Consider the following 14,740-nt stretch of genomic DNA (forward strand, 5'->3'; position numbering starts at 1 on the left):
AGCTTTGAAATATCTGAAAGCTCAATCTACTTTGCATAAGCGTCTAGCTAAGTGGGTTGAGTTCATTGAGTCTTTTCCATACATTATTAAGCATAAGAAGGAAACATATAATATTGTTGATGATGCTCTATCTAGGAAGAATATGCTATAAACTCAACTTGATGTTAAAATTCCTGGTTTAGAGATACTATGTGATTTGTATGCCACTGATCATGATTTTGCTGAACCATATCGCTTATGCGCTCTTGGTAAAGCATGGGACAAATATCACATACATGATGGGTTCTTGTTTAGAGCTAACAAACTATGTGTTCCAGAATCGTCTGTGCGTTTGCTCTTATTACAGGAATCACATGGTGGAAGTTTGATGGGTCACTTTGGGCGTGAGAAGACGCTACTCATGCTAGCTGACCACTTTTATTGGCCAAAGATGAGGCGGGACGTGGATAGGTATGTGAAGAGGTGCATTACTTGCAACAAGTCCAAGTCCAAGTTGAAGCCTCACGGTTTGTATATTCCTTTACCGGCACCTACTACACCTTGGGAGGATATTAGTATGGATTTTGTGTTGGGTTTGCCGTGTACTAAGAGAGGCCATGATTCTATATTTGTGGTAGTGGATAGATTTTTCAAGATGTCACACTTTATTGCCTGCCACAAAAGCGACGATGCGTCGCATATTGCTAACCTGTTTTTCAGGGAGATTGTACGTCTACATGGAGTCCCGAAGACTATTGTTTCTAATCGTGACGTGAAGTTTATGAGCTACTTTTGGAAGACGTTGTGGAGAAAGCTGGGGACGAAGCTGCTTTTCAGCACTACTTATCATCCTCAAACTGATGGTCAAACTGAAGTGGTGAATAGAACATTGTCACAACTGTTGAGATCCATGATCAAGAAGAACCTGAAGGAGTGGGAAGAGTGTTTGCCGCATGTGGAGTTTTCTTATAACAGGGCGGTACATTCTACCACAGAGCTGTGTCCCTTTGAGGTGGTGTATGGTTTCAAACCCATTACTACGCTTGATTTGTTGCCTCTACCCATACATGAGAGAGTTAATATGGAGGCATCCAAGAGGGCAGATTTTGTACGGAAGATACATGTGAAGACTAAAGAGTTGATCGAGAAGAAAGGCAAGAGCAATGCTGCAAGGATGAATAAGAAGCGTAAGGAGATGTTGTTCAAGCCTGGTGATATGGTTTGGGTACATTTTCGCAAGGATATGTTCCCGAAGCTGCGGAAGCTTAAGTTGAAGCCTCGTGGTGCTGGTCCTTACAAAGTGCTTGCCAAGATCAATGATAATGCATACTCGATAGATCTTCCAGTTGATGAGTTTGGTGTCAGTAATTCTTTCAATGTTGCTGATTTGACACCATATGACGGAGAAGACCTTGGAGCATCGAGGTCGACGCCTTTTGAAGGGGGGGGGGAGATGATGAGAACATCCCTACCTCACTACTACCTCCGTCATTACAAGAAGATGATCCTGCTGTGAAGCTCAAGTCCAATGAAGTCAGGATTGGACCAATGACACGAGCTCGTGCGAAGCTACTTAAACAACAGGTGAACTTGTTCCTAAACGGTACTTTGATTGATGAGAACTTTATACTTGCCTAAGTGCTATTACTTATGTATGATCGGGTATGAGGAGGGAGCAAGCATCGCACGAGGAGGAGAGGAGCAGGCTGGACCGAGAAGATGGACGTGAAGGCTGGACATGGAGCTGGACATGAAGACATCACATGGACGCGCGAGGGAGGAGCGGGAGGCATGCGCGAGAGGGGAAGCTGAAGTTCAGGCCGGTGCCAGATCCGGTCCGACAGGCCGTGCCGTCGGACCATCCGGTCCCAGGCCCGGTCCGACCGGATCCAGCGCCGGATCAGTCCGGTTTCAACCGGCCGCGGCGCCTGTGCCAACCGGGCACTATCCAGTATGCCCGGGAGCCTCGCCCGGTCACCACTCGGCGCCAGGCCCGGTTTGAACCGGACCGGCCGGTCCCAGACCCAGTCGACCGGCCGCCAGACCGGCCGACTCCGAGTCTGTCTCGACCAGATCTATTCTGGGTCGGTTATTTTCGTACTTTTTCGACCTAAGGTCGTCCTGAACCCCATATATAAGTGCCCAGGACGCCCCCAAAGTTGCTTTAGACCACGTTTAAGATAAACCCTAGTTCATAGTTGTTTGCTTTGCAACTCTATTGCATTTCTACATCCAATTGCATTGATTTGGTGTGGAATCCCTGAAAGTCTTGTGTGATCTGTTGTTCCATTGGGAATTAGTAGATTGCAACTTACCGCTTCGTGGTCGGCGGCTACGTGCGCAAGTGTGTGGAGTTGCGAATGTCTTGCAGGGTTGAGAGCTGTTGCATTGGCGACAGGGACCAATCGAGAGATCTCGTTGCGTCATACAAGTTATCTTCCACTACATCGTCGTGTTCCTCCGCTGCTATCACCCCGTGATCATCATCACCACCGCTGCTTACTGAGAAGATCGGGCGACCCCATATCAGTTGGCCGCCGATGCGAGTGTTCCGTGTGGCGGCATGTGTGTCAACGATGTTGTTGAAAAGTGATGGTTTGGTCGCTCCAAGACCTTGTTAGTCGGCTCTGCTTTGGCGTGTCCGAGTTTCTTCATGTTGGTTCCCCCTTGCTGTGAAGTCGGAGCTGCTATGTTCTTCGAGCGTCTTCATTTGATCGACGTACGATGACCTGCAAGGGGCGGTCAGGTGAAGTTCTTCTTCGGCACGGGTCTTGCACATCGCCTCTCCGGAGCTCGTCACCAGAGTCGGAGCTACCGGTCCCTTCACGAGGAGCCACCTGTTTGGCGTTGGCCGTCTTGCGCTTCACGGTGTCGCTTCGGCGAGGTCTTCTTTTTGGTCGCATCTTTAGGGAAGTCGGAGTCGCTGCAGAGTGATGACGATGACGCTGGTGAGCAACCTCGACGACGATCTTCGCTTCGGTGTTGTTTGTGCAGTTCATGTGGATTGCCAGGGTGGCTGTGTGTGCCCTCGCGAGGGTCGTGCTCCACGACGGTCGGCGAGGGTGTTTGTACCGGTTTTTGGCCGGTTTCCCATTAATAAACCGGCCACCTTTTTCTTCTCTATTAATGAAAATGACATGTCTTGCCTCGTTTCAAAAAAATTCCTTTTTACCCTTTTATTTTGCTTTATTTATTTTTCCCTGCAATTTTCATGTTATTTTATATTTTTACTACCCTGCATTTCAAACTTGAACGTAAGGGCTTTTAAGTTTAAAGGATTTTTGATGCAATTTGCAGGATTCAAACACATTTGAACTTTTCCTACGCTGAATGTTTTGGTTCAAAGTCATGAATCCACCAAAGATCTTGTGGATTGCTTAATTTTTACATTATAATTTTATTGGATTTCCAACTAGAGGCTAGACCTCTTGCGATTTCTCTATTTTTATTTGCAAAACAAAGTAGAAACATAGACACTCAGAAATACATACGTATACTCGCCTCTAGAAATGTACATACGCGCAACATATTTTTATGAGCAACTCGGAGAGATCGAGTTAAAGATTGATTAAGCGGATTTCAAGATTCACGAGACGAGAACTGTCACATCTTAGTAAAGATTGTGATGTGACCGTGTATAAATATATAAAAATGGGATCATCAACATCCTATTTCGATCCAAGGATCAGAGAAAAAAGATCGATGGTTTATGTTTGTTAAAAAAGAGTTGACTTCAAGATATGGACAATCTGAAAAGAAATCGAAAATAGAAAGTGAGAAGAGGACACCTCTTTGCACGTCCCACCTGACGTCGCTCTCCTCCTCCACTCGCTCCCACGCTTCGCTCGGACGGTCTAAAAATTTCTCTCCGCGCACCTTCTCTCTCCTCCCACCGACTCCTTGGGCAATGCCGCCGCGGCCCGCGCGCCCGCGCGGCCGCCGGCGTTGCTAGATCCTTCCTCGACCCACGCCGCGCCGGGGAGCCTGCCCGTGGACCTTCCCGCGCATCGAGACGACCAATGCACGAGCGCGCCCGGCCAGGGCGCGGGAGACGACCGTGCGCGTGCCGCGTGGCACCGATGCCGCCCCCCGGCGACGACCCCGACGCCGAGCCCTCCTGTAGCGGCTCCGACAGCAGCGAGCCGCAGGACCACCAGCGCGCCGAGCGGGCGCTCTCCAACGGGGATCTCTACCTGGGCCAGTGGCTCGCGGGCGCGCCCAGCGGCGACGGCAAGTACCTTTGGGCCGACGGCTGCATGTACGAGGGCGAGTGGCGCCGCGGCAAGGCCACGGGGCGCGGGCGGTTCTCCTGGCCGTCGGGCGCCACCTACGAGGGCGAGTTCCTCGACGGGTTCATGCACGGCGCCGGCACCTACGTCGGCGCCGCGGGGGACACCTACCGCGGCGCCTGGGCCAAGAACCTCGAGCACGGCGCCGGCGAGAAGCGGTACGCCAACGGAGACTCCTACGACGGCGAGTGGCGCGCGGGGCTCCCCGACGGGTGCGGCCGCTACACCTGGCGCGACGGCACCGAGTACGCCGGCGGCTGGCGCGCGGGCCTCATACACGGCCGCGGCGCCCTGGTCTGGGCCAACGGAAACCGCTACGACGGTGGCTGGGAGGGTGGCCGCCCGCGCGGACAGGGCACGTTCCGGTGGTCCGACGGCAGCCTCTATGTCGGCTTCTGGGGCCGCGAGGCGGCCGGCGGCGCCCTCCAACAGAAGGGCGTGTACTACCCGTCCCCGGGCGCGGCGGCGAGCGATGCGAGGACGCGCGACCCGCGGGAGGTGTTCGCGAGAGAGCTGCCGGAATGCGTGCGCTCAGGCACGGAGAGCCAGTCGGCGCTACCGTCGCTGAGGTCGCTCAGATGGCTGGCGCGGTCGGTCAGTGGGCGCGGCAGCTCGTCGTCCGGCCGGAGCAACCTCTCGGGTGGGAGCAATTGGGGATCAGATGGAGACGTCAAGGTCGAAATCAGCGACGACTGGAAGCGTCGGAACAGTACGAGGGAAGGGAGGGGTCTGCCTCCCCCTTCGCCGGCGCCGCACATTGCCAAGGGTGCAGCTGCGCCGCTGCGGATATCCAAGCGGCAGGGGGAGACCATTGCCAAGGGGCACAAGAACTACGAGCTTATGCTCAACCTGCAGCTCGGCATCAGGTGCCTTTCTTTCCCCTGATCAGTAATACCTTGATCTTCCTGGGAATATCAGAAACTGTTGCAAGTGCTGTGTTTAAAAATGCCAATTAGATGTCACACATTATTCTCACTGGAATCTGCATTGAGGCTGGGTGTTTATCTGATTTGTAGCGAGTTAATATGAACACCAACAATGTTTCACTTGCCTGGAGAGAATTGAAGCACATTATAAATGTTTTTAGCTAAGAATATCTGCCTAAATGTCACGCATTGTGAGCACGACATCAAATGGATATCAGCAGTTGTATTACAGAGAATTGGCTCGAATTTTGAAGGAAGGTGCACATTCTAGATTTAGTAGGATGACTTGCAAGAGGTTTTACATGAACTCATATAATTTCTTTTGTCAGCATAAACATTGCCTCTCATCATATATTGGAACTCCGAAGTAATAATAATTACATATCATATACCCAATTCTGCTTGCACTTTTGAACATATACAGCTTAATTTTGTATAGTTCTTCAAGGAAAATGATGCTTATCAAGATTATTAGTAAACTGTTACAAACTTGGTGTTTGCAAAAAAGATGAACCATGAAAATTTTCCCTTCATCACCCAATTCACTTTGAAAGCAGAGTTTATTCCTTTTTTTTTTGTCTTGTCTATGTTGTTTTTGCAGTACAAACTAGATAAACTTCGAATTATTTTTTAGGAGAAAAATCATTTTTCATAAGATTGATTTAGTTCTTCGTAAAATCAGAAGTTGCAGTTTACTTGTTCTCTGAATATGATATCTTGGGCATAGGCATGCAGTAGGAAGACAAGGTCAGGTCATATTAGATCTGAAATCATCTGCATTTGACCCAAAGGAAAAAGTATGGACGAGATTCCCCCCGAAGGCTCGAAATATACCCCTCCACACAATTCCAGCGATTTCAAATGGAAGGATTACTGCCCAAAGGTGTTCCGGTTGGTCATCACTCCCATCACAAAAGATTCATCCCGTCAGTTTATGACCATATTACCGTAATATGCTTGTCAACGCACTCACGCACACATTTGTTCTGAACTAAATCACAGGACACTGCGCAAGCTGTTCAAAGTTGATCCAGCTGACTATATGCTATCCCTCTGTGGAGATGATGCTCTTCGTGAGCTCTCATCCCCTGGTAAGAGTGGAAGTTTCTTTTACTTGACAAACGATGATCGATACATGATAAAGACAATGAAGAAATCTGAAGTAAAGGTTTGTCTACATGCTTTTAAAACCTCTTAGATGAACATAAGTTTTATTCTAAATATATGATTACTTGTTATCATACAGATGCTTCTGAAGATGCTTCGTGCTTATTACAGTCATGTCCGTGCCTTTGAGAATACCCTAGTGGCTAAGTTTTTTGGTCTACACTGTGTAAAGTTGGCTGGAGCAAACCAAAAGAAGGTTAGAAAGTAAATAATATTTATTTCCATAAACACGCATGAAATGCACGACATTTGTGTTCGAAGAAGAGTGCGGAAGTGACGCTTATACAAGGCGTTTTTCACTCTGTCCTCATATTATAAATACGGCTCATGAATCTGCTGTTGTGAAGCATCCTGATTGTTTGCTTGGTGCAATGCTATCCAGGTTCGTTTTGTCATAATGGGGAACCTATTCTGCTCCGATCACACTATTCATAGGCGATTTGATCTCAAAGGATCATCTCTTGGCCGGACAACTGACAAGCCGCTGGCAGAGATTGATGAGTATACAACTCTGAAAGATCTTGATCTTAACTTTATCTTCCGGTTGCAAAAACAATGGTTCGAAGAGTTCAAAAGGTGTGAACACCTTATGTCCATTTTTCTTTTGTGTATCATTTTTTGTTACTAAGCTAAGCCCCAAAAGCTAACCATGATATCCAAAAATATTGTGCTAATTTAGTTCTTAAATACATGGAAGCAGGCAAGTGGACAAAGACTGTGAGTTTCTGGAGCAGGAGAAAATTATGGATTACAGTCTCTTGGTGGGTGTACATTTTAGAGGTAAGAGAGAGATACCTATTTGTGGCGTTAGGTACTTGGTAAAAATACAAAATGCTGACTTGTTATTTACTTGGCTAAAGGTGCCATCGATATCGATGGTGAAAAACCTGCAACACCTCGCCTTTCAAGATGGGATAGGAATCACTTTCTTTCTGATCCAAACAGGTAATGTAGATACTACATTATTGGTCTCTTAGTTAATACTACCGCAATATTTGTAGTTGCTTTTTCTCTTTATGAATCATGTTTTCGCGACAACGCAAAAAGCTTTGTGTTTCGATGCATTGATAAAAAAAGAAGTTGTATTTACAAGTCCAAGAGTGGACCAACACCCAAGCCATACAACTCAACCCAAGAAACCTAGTCTAAGGGAGAAGTTGGCGTAGCCCTCGTGCTCCCGCATCCGCCATGATCTTGCATCGGCTTTGACCGTGCCGACTAAGGAGGCCACCGAAGGCAGCTCGTTGTTGAAGACGATCGCGTTCCTATGCTTCCAAACCCACTACGCCGTGAGCAGAATCAACGACGAGGTTCTTTTGCGCATATGACGTGGGTGGATCGCACCACCAGCGTCCACCACTCCGCGAAGTCCCCTTCAGCAACGGTAGGTCCGGAAGTAGATCGGATCCAGGATAGGACGTCATGCCAGATAATCCGCGAAATGGGCACCGTGTAAGAATGTGTGACATAGTCTCCTCCGACTGGTCACAGAACACGCATCGCGGCCGATGAGGCAACTGGCGGCGTGCAAGTCTCTCACCCGTCCAACGTCTGTCTTGGCAAGCTAGCCAGATGAAGAACCTCACCCTTGGTGGCGCACAGGATCTCCAGTTCAACTTCCAAGACCCTGAGACTAACGACCCTTGGAAAACGGGATAGTAGCAGGTCTTAGAGGAGTACTGGCCAATGGTCGTCCACCGCCAGACAAGCTTGTCTGGCTCATCCATCAGGTGCACCCCCTGCATCCTGGTCCACAGCTGAACGTACTGCCAAAGTGCCAGAGGGTTTGAAGCCCTGAAATGTCTGTGATCCAGCTGCGTTCGGTAAGCACATGTTCCACCGTACGGCGCTTCCTGGGGCGTTGTGGTAAGCGCCAGTAAATCCGGCGCTACTTCCCCGATCGACTTCCCATCCACCATCTGTCCTCCCAGAAAAGAGCGGAGGATCCATTGCCCAACACCATCATTGTGGAAGCAAAGAAAATATCGCGCTCACTCCTGGTGAACTGCATGTCAAGCCCGTGCCAAGGTCGCAAGGGGTCTGTAAGCATCCTTCACAACCAACGGGTCCCGAGGCTAAAGGCCGTGCGTGCAATGTCTGGTATACCAAGGCCTCCGTAGCACAGCGGCCTGCTCACCTTGCCCCAGTTTACGTGGCAGTAAGTACCTGATTCCTTATCCCAGCTCATCATCCAGATATTCATGTTTCAGCTGTTGGGAATTTATTATTGGGTGTGGTCCACCCTTTATTCCTATGTATTTCCTGTGGTGCTGTTCACAGTACATCATGAGGCTAGAGGGTTGGGAAACTATCTAGACTCCAATTCCAGGTGTTACAAATATTCCACCTGTTTCCGGAAACTCCGTCTGAATCCCGAGCAATGTTAACAACCACGATCAGACATGTCAGTTTTCTGAGTCTAAGATATACCCCTAGCACATATGCGTGAGTCATGTGCCATGGTCAGATTTTATATTTCAGATCAATTCCAATCTAATTGTGCGGGTCAGTACCTGTAGAGCCAATCTTGCAAAACAAACCCAACTCTTCTTCCCTGTAGAGTTGATCTTAATTGATTCTTCTATTGTATTCTAGCACAGAGAATTGCTTTGTTGAGTGAAATTTCGTGTCCTCGGTATCTCGAGTGAAATTCCACATCAATTCTTCCCCGCCAAATAGATAATAACCATGCTGAATAATTGTTGAAAGCAACATAAATATCCAACATCAGCTTAATAATGTAGTGGTTGATATTTTTTGTGATAGCAATTTGGCATTGAGAAGTGTTGGGCACCCATCTTTTTAAATGTCGAAAACTGGCATTAACTTTCTGAGGCCAGGATTTTAAGGCCGTTAAGTCATATCTCCCGTGATGGAATTTAAAAGTTTAATATGCGTATACCACATATAGTTTCTGATGTGATCTATGTAAATTCTGGAATGAAAATCCAGTTCATAGGGACACCTCTGTTGCTTATTGAACAATGTTTTGGAATGTTTTATTGAACATTGTTTTGTTAGAACCTTGCACCTTTTTAAATTCACTAGATTCACCATGTACTTTCATGCTTAACTCATGCTCTTAAGTACCAGTGGTGCTGAACAACTAAAATGACATATTAGATATTTAGATTAGGCTATTACCAAATGTTTAAGAGTGGCATGAAGCTATTTTCCCTTGAATATGCATCTGATGAATGTGTTCGTAAGTGTGTTCAAGCCTTCCAATAATAAACAGAATTGATATTGTTTGGCTGGGCAGGTGGTCTAAGATTAAACTTGGGGCGAACATGCTGTCAAGAGCAGAAATGACAGTCCGAAAGAACGACAATGATGTTATTGGAGAGCCAACCGGGGAGTACTGTGATGTTATATTGTATTTTGGCATAATAGACATACTTCAAGACTACGATATCGGCAAAAAGATTGAGCATGCATACAAATCTTTCCAATATGACTCGACATCCATTTCAGCAGTAGATCCAAGACAGTACTCCAGGCGCTTTAAAGATTTCATATACAAAGCATTTCAAGAAGACAGAGTAGACAGCTGAAAAGCATATTGAGACCTTCCAGCAGATAATGTTAGTCTTGAACGAGAAGATACACTTTCCCTGGCCAAAGATCTAGCTGAGCACACTGCAGCGCGGCATTTCATGTACAAACTTGGCGTTGTCGGTTGTCTGTGTCAGACTGGATTGATTTCAGCAGCTTCTGTAAAGAACATCACGATGACCGAGTTGCTGCAGAACCTTCTGATCCTTGCCACTCAGGAACCAGATTGGCTTTCATGTAAATATGAGTAGCTACATACATACACATGGAGTTCACTCACTAATATTTACAAGAGTAGATGTAACTTACAGATTGAAATCACACATAGAAGCTTGTAACCACAAGTGCACATGACATGTCAGGGGTTGTAAATGCTCTTTAGCCTGAGGATACCATGGGCACCAATCTTCTAACAATCTTGGGAGGTGAAACCTTCGACCATACTGTGAAGAAATTCGTTCTCCATTTTGTGCTACACTGCCTGGCTAATATGGGTTCAAAATCCGTAAGCCTTTAATGTTTAATATCTCTGGATGGTTCTGAATGTGAGGTCAAGAGAAAAACGTGATACATTTTTGTTAGATCATCTACTAGGACCTCTAGTTGTTGCATCTAATGAGTAATTGCATCTAACCGGGACTAGAACTAGAGGAGAGACAGCAGGGTGCATACCATCATGCTTGTTTGTCGAGGAGCTCGCCATGGCGGCGACGGAGAGGTGGCGGCGGTGTCGGTGGACCTTCCTGCCGCTACAGCGCCTCACCAGATCGGATGGTTAGGGTTTGGTGTGTCGGTGGGGAGGATGGTAGCGGACGAACCTTGGCGTCCGTGCCCCGGCCCCCACCTCTTTTGTATGTGGCACTGGTGACGATCAGGGGACGAGATAGGGTCGTACGACCCAAACTAACAATTTTGTCCCCCAATTAATTTCTAGTGGAAGTATAATCTAGTGACCAGGTCCCTGCTACTTTCGAACTCTCAACTAATACAATGGTGAGATGGCCCACTAAGTGGCAGCTGAGGCATCAGCTAAGTTGCGTTTTACGTGTGACTAGGTTGATGGCAATGTAAGGCACTAATCAGGCATGCAATGTTCAAGGCTTAAGCCTGCAGGTTATGCAATGTAAACCCATGAAGTAGTTTTGTCGGTAAAAGAACTCAAATACTTCCGTTTATGGGTTTGCTACGGCCAGAGCAGCCGTCATGGCGGCAGTTGCGCAGCAGGCTTCATCCGGGACATGTGCTCCTGCTCCAGCTCAACCACCGCCTCCTCCTGTATGGAGCGCGAGACATCTTCGGGCAGCGGCAGGAGGAGCGACGCGGCCTCCACCTTCCTCGGGTCCACTTTTCCTCCATCCCATTGTAAGTTTCCAATTCTTCTGTTTTCCATTTCGGTAAGTTTTTTTTTTAGATTCGATGCTAGTTCTTCGCAATTCGGTAAGTGGTAAGTGTCATTCGATTCATGGTACAATTTCATTGATGCAATCTTCGTCGGTCATGAACGGCAAAACCGTGTCACAGAAGCATGTCAATGGTGCATGGTATTGTGTTATATTGTGATCAAATTCATATACTAAACAGAGGCTAACTTTTTGTGGTGACCCGGCATACCACTGCATGGTGTAGTATGCAAGTCTGATATAACACCAATGAAACACCGTTCCACTAGTATTATATCGCTCAGAGTGGTACAACAGAAATATATGCGGGTCCAAGGCATGTCTATAGAATTATAACATTGACTCTACATAAGATCATCATAGCCTCCTACTTTACAATAAGGTAAACTGCAAATAAACTCCAGAAGAACGACTCGTAATCTAGTCTTATCAGTAACTCTATTTGTAGAGTATTTAACTAGCTATAGTGGCTATGAATAGATTCTAGCTAAATAGGAGCTAGGTTTAGGAAACTGGTTCCTTTCTATTGCTAAGCTAGGTTTTATCCTTGTTGGATGTGGTGATTGACTCTTCTGACAGGTTCCTGTCCCTTGAAGTAGTTGTTGACTCCTCGATCTTCGAGTTGCACTGTATATCCTCCTTCGATGCCTCCATATCTAAGCAGGGGATTTAAGAGTGGGATGAGTACGAGCGTACTCAACAAGTTCATTATAGGAAAGAGATGTTTAATGCACTAGCTACGGCATTAGACCAAAAAAGTCTAATACCAATGCAGGTTTTCATAATCATTTCTTCAAAAAGTTGCTTTTATTCGGAAGAACTATGTCCGTCAGCCTTCACCGGTTTACTAGAACTTCATGGAGCTCCTTTCCGGCAGCGTTCGCAGTTCCATATCCCGGAACGAGGAGTGACAGTCACGGTTCATTACACTCGCAGAGGTGTGTTGCTTTACCCATAAGAGATCTTAACCTTGGTGCCAACCGAGCCGCGTGCTCGTCCACACTTCCTTTGGTGTGAGGCCCGGTATAAGGTCTAGCCAATCATGTTCCTCCGCTACCTCGAACACCCACCCTTCGTTGCAATCTCCGACCCTGGGTCCTCGCCGGTCCTCTTATACCAATTAAGGATGGACCCCGACCACGACGTCAATTCAGGGCTCTACCATAAATTCATTCGCCGACATTTGCAACCCATCATAGACCACATTACCGTGGGGACTTCAACGGGTTCCCCACCCTGCATCTTATCTCTCGAGATCAAGTGCCTACGGTAATGCGCATCCGTTGATGAACGAGAGGTAGAAACACTTTTGACTACTCCGTCCCACTCCGGATCTTATGGTTAACACGGGTATTACGGCACAAGAATCACTGGACGACATTTGTTGTTTAATCCTAGATGGATATAAACCCTTGCAATGGAATCTCCACCATATCAACACAATCCATGGTTCCATTGCCCACCACATAGTCATATTCATAGTTATGAAAATAATGGTTTTGCTTTTTATGCAATAGTGATAAACATAGTACTTTGCAAGTAATTTGGTAAAAATACTCAAATGACATGAGCAAGTGATGCACTTGCCTTTCTTGGCTGCAAGATTATGCAGACAAGGTCTTCGATACGCAATAACTCCAAATTCTGAAATAGCATCATCGTCCGGTAAGGACGATGTTTAAAAGATTGGCAAGGATGCAATAATGCATAAGTATGAGATGCAATCGCTCTAAGCGTGACCTAACCCCGATGATTTAGGATCAGCGAGTTCTAATGATTGGTTCAGGGTGTGTTGCACTTTTAGAGTGATTCACAAACAAGGTTCTTATTAAGGATTGGTTGCTTGGTATCATAAACAGAGTCTGTAATATATCATAATAATAACACTAATAGCACACAACAATAACATTTGGTATAATCCCAACATGTAATGAATAGTGGTTGGTTTTAGCACTATATGGCATGGTTAATGATTAATTATCATATACTTCAAAAAGAATAAATTTTGAAGAACATGTTCTTTAGTAAAGAACAAGTATGATAATTAGGGTTGTGGAGTCCTATGGTTTACTATGGTTTCAACTAGTTTCTGGAGTAAGTATTAGATGGATCACAACATAGTTGGATTCATCAGCAACTAGGCTTGATTGGTTTTACTTAATCATAAGCAACTTAAGCAATTAATTATTCATGGTTGCTATCATGGTTGGTATACCTTGCTGGTGATAGCTGGTTATTGGCTATAGGTCCTATTAGGCAGGATTGATGATGATTCCTTATTTTCTTCAAAAGAATAACTTTTGAAGAACATACTTCTTAAGTAATAAGAAGTATCTCAGTTAGGTTTAAGGTTGTATAGGGTTTGCTATTGGATTTACTAAGTAAGAAATAGTTAACTCCTAAGTAGGATGATTAATAATTATCTTACACTAATAGGGTTTAGTGGAGTATGGTTAGGTAATGCAAGATAATAAGCATGGTTGCTATTTGGGTTCATCACAATGGTGTGATGCTAAGCATGGATAATTAAAGATGATGGTTTTGGTAATGGAAGCTAGGGTTTAGACTTGGTTGATCCTACTTGATTATCTAGGTCTGATGAAAATGAACACATGGGATAGCAATTTATTAGTGATAGGTCTTCTACATTTTATGTGGACATGATAAGTATCTAGTTGCTACTATGGAGCTATGAATGAAACTAAAGTATCATGATCACATGTTCTAACCTAGGGTTTGGGTTAGGAGAAAATTATGGTTCACATGAAATAGTGGACCAAGGGTTCCTGAATGGATTAGGGTTTTTAGGGTTCCACATAAAATGATGGAACTACTACTTTATGTATAAAGGAACTAGGGTTTCCTAATTACTATATAGTATTTAGGTTAATAACTTTGAATTGAAAACAATATTGGACTATGGCATTTTATTATTTTAAATACTTAATAATCAAGGTAATTAGGGTTTAAATTCCAATAATAAAGATTTAATAAGTTCCAGATAAAGAAAATTAGTTTTAATGTTTTATTTATTTACTTTACTGGTTTTTATTTATTTTGTAATCTTTTCCTAATTATTGAACTTTTAATTCAATTATGAATAAGAGAAAATGCTTAAATAATAAGTATCAAATACTTAAATTTTTATTACAAATAAAAATTTCATATTATATTTTTATTGGATAGATTTTTCTTTTCTAAGAATTTTGATATCTCATTTATATTTTTCTGACTTAAATTGAATTCTCTAAATTCATTTGAAATCTCTGGAATTTATGGATTTGAATTAAAATGAAACAAAGTACTAAAGCTACCCGGACAGAGCTACACACAGCCACTGGCCAGTGGGCCATTGGTCCACAATGGCTGCCACGTGAGCGTGGACTGGTAAAAATTGAAACCATGTCCAGTAGCTCACGGTGGC

The 14,740-nt window shown here is 45.1% G+C and overlaps 1 pseudogene; it reads left to right on the plus strand.

The window, feature by feature from the left end:
* Positions 1–4,058: 4,058 nt before the first annotated feature.
* On the plus strand, positions 4,059–10,108 carry LOC124680800 (annotated as a pseudogene).
* The last annotated feature ends 4,632 nt before the right edge of the window (positions 10,109–14,740 follow it).

This window comes from Lolium rigidum, unplaced genomic scaffold, assembly GCF_022539505.1.
Source record: "Lolium rigidum isolate FL_2022 unplaced genomic scaffold, APGP_CSIRO_Lrig_0.1 contig_28875_1, whole genome shotgun sequence".
NCBI classification, from domain to species: Eukaryota; Viridiplantae; Streptophyta; class Magnoliopsida; order Poales; family Poaceae; genus Lolium; species Lolium rigidum.